The sequence below is a fragment of the Canis lupus genome, chromosome 18 (assembly GCF_003254725.2).
Source record: "Canis lupus dingo isolate Sandy chromosome 18, ASM325472v2, whole genome shotgun sequence".
NCBI lineage: Eukaryota > Metazoa > Chordata > Mammalia > Carnivora > Canidae > Canis > Canis lupus.
Genome location: NC_064260.1, coordinates 38,394,885 through 38,398,004, shown reverse-complemented (window position 1 = coordinate 38,398,004; position 3,120 = coordinate 38,394,885).

Here is a 3,120-nt window from a genome sequence, read left to right as displayed (position 1 = left end):
GATACTACAGTAAGTGGTGGGTAATTAGGGTTGAAAGGCCGAGATGGGGATCCCTGGGTGGCGCAGCGGTTTGGCGCCTGCCTTTGGCCCAGGGTGCGATCCTGGAGACCCGGGATCGAATCTCACGTCAGGCTCCCAGTGCATGGAGCCTGCTTCTCCCTCTGCCTGTGTCTCTGCCTCTCTCTCTCTCTCTGTGACTATCATAAATAAATTAAAAAAAAAAAAAAAAAAAAAGAAAGGCCGAGATGGTTGTAAACAACCCCCTTGTCCTCCTCCAAGGAGGGATCTATCTACTCTTAATACTAGAAGCATAACTTTTCAATCCTGCACCACTGTCTCTCAGACTTGAGGTTGAGTAAGCATCCTGACAAGAGTTTTGGACTCTGACCCCAAAGCTAGTTTGCCACTGTTATTCTAAATTCTCTGGAGACTTGCCTCTGTTGTGTTCTTTCTGCTGTGGCGGCTGCTCTTTCTCTGGCACTTCTGAGACTACTGTTGTCTTGTTCCCATGCTGTTCCAGCCTGGAAATTGGAGAAGTGCCTTATTGGCCAACTCTGGAATCCTCAGTTCTAGTGACCAAGGGGCTTTACTCTTTCAATTTCTTACAGTTCCCTCCATTCAGGAACTTGGAATGCATTCCTCTGAGTATGAGCTGGGGAACAAGAGTCTCATGCAAATAAAATTGCAGCATCCTATCCTTTCCTAGAGCTCCTGAGGTGTGTTTGCACCTGCCTCCCACAGGCTTTTGCCCACTATACCCCAATTAATAAGTGATTAATTAATCTCTAAAATTTCTTAAGGCTAAACTGTTTGAAAAATTGGTAGATTAAATTCAGATTATGTTCTGACATAGGTGAAAAACACTTGGGAACTTGTCCTCTTTCTTTCTATAAGCAGTTGCATGACCACAATTTAGCCTGTGTACTCTCCCTAATTCTCATAAAATGAGTCATTCGGGCATTGTAGTATTTAGGTTCCTGTCAACTCTGACAGTCTATGTTCTGAAAGAGAATAGATTTGTTTGTTTTTAAAGATTTTATTTATTAATTTGAGACAGTGTGTGTGTGGAGGGGGAGTGGGGGAAGGAACGGAGGCAGAAAGAATCTCAAATAGACTCTATGCAGAGTGTGGAGCCCAACCCTGAGATCATAACCTGAAAACTGAAACCAAGAGCCAGAGGCTCAACTGACTGAGCCAGCCAGGTGCCCCAGGAATAGACTTGTTTTTAAAGTTCACCACACAAACCAGGGACATAGAAGGCTAAGAATAAAGATGAACTTATTGGGTGATGAGTAGATCAATTGTAATTCAAAATGTAATGGATACCAACACAGAAATAGGTCCTACTGTACCTAAGAGTATGATAAAGCATCACAAATGAGGGAAGAAAAGTCAGTAGATGATGTTGGGATGATGGAGTTAACAATTAGGAGAAAAAAAAATCTTTTTAGTGTTCTACACAATGATTTCACCACTCTAAAAATCCTTGATGCTCTCCCTAATTCATCCCTTCCTTCTCCTGACCCCCTGGCAATAACTGATTTTTTTTTTAAGATTTTATTTATTTATTCATGAGAGACACAGAGTCAGAGAGAGAGAGAGAGAGGCAGAGACACAGGCAGAGGGAGAAGCAGGCTCCATGCAGGGGTCCGACGTGGGACTCGATCCGAGGTCTCCAGGATCACACCCTGGACTAAAGGCAGTGCTAAACCACTGAGCCGTCTGGGCTGCCCAATAATTGATTTTTTTTTTTTTTTTTTACTGTTTCCATAGTTTTGCCTTTTTCCAGACTGTCATGTAATTGGAATCATACATTGTGTAGCCTTTTGAAATGGACATTTTTCACTTAACAATATACAAGTTTCCTTCATGTCTTCTCATGGCTTGATAGCTCTTTTTTTAAAAAGGGTGTTTACAATATTTCATTGTATGGATATGCCACAGTTTGTTTATCCTTTCGCCTACTGAAGGATATCATCATTGCTTCCAAGTTTTAGCAGTTCTGAATAAAGCCATTATAAGCATGCATGAAAGTATTGTGTGGACATAAGTTTCCAACTCATTTGGATAAATATTAAAGCGTGTTTTTATTGGATCACATGGTAAGAGTATGTTTAGCTTTGTAAGAAACGGCCCAACTGCCTTCCAAAGCATGTGTACCATCTTGCATTCCCGCCTGCAATGTACAAGAGTTCATGTTGTCCCACATCTTCACTAGCATTTGGTGTTATCAGTGTTTTGGATTTTAGCCATTCTAATAGCTATATAATGGTATCTCCTTTTTTTTTTATCTCTTTTTTTTTTAATTTGCATTTCCTTAATGATAATGATGTTGAGCAGCTTTTCATGTGCTTATTTGCTACCTGTATGTCTTCTTCATCAAGGTGTCTTCTTAAAACTCAACCATAACAAAACAAACAACCCAATTTCAAAATTGGCAAAAGATCTGAAAGACACCTCATTGAAGAAGACATATAGATAGCAAGTCAGATCTTTTGCCAATTTTGAAATTGGGTTGCTTGTTTTCTTATGGTTGAGTTTTAAGAGTTCTCCATATATTTTTGGGGTGCCTGGCTGGCTCAGCTGGTAGAGCATGAGACTTTTGATCTCAAGGTTGTGAGTTTGAGTCCTATGTTTTGTATAGTGATTAATTAAAAATAAGATCTTAAAAAAAAAGAAAAAAAGTCTTTAAAAAAATAAGTGTTCCCCATATATTATGAATAACAATCTTTTTTCAGGTAAGTATTTTGCAAATATTTTCTTTCAGTCTATGGCCTGTCTGAAATTTTTTTTTAACTTACAAACTTTTAAATGGTAGAATTACAAAATAAGAAAAGATATGTTAAAGTACTCAGACATCTAATAGTTCTCTACATAAATAACCAGAATAAATGGGAAACTGTTGACTCTTGTTAGTAACAAAATAAATGCAAATGAAAATGAAGATAAGGTTCTCTCACTTTGGGGACTTATCAAATTAGCCAAAGAATTTCCAATGCTAATGTCTTATATGTATTGAAAGATATTCATACATTGCTGATGTGTCTAAATTTGCTAATAAATCAAGGTCTCTTAAAACGTCAACAATGAAGCATAGTTGTTAAGAGTGCAGACTTTGGA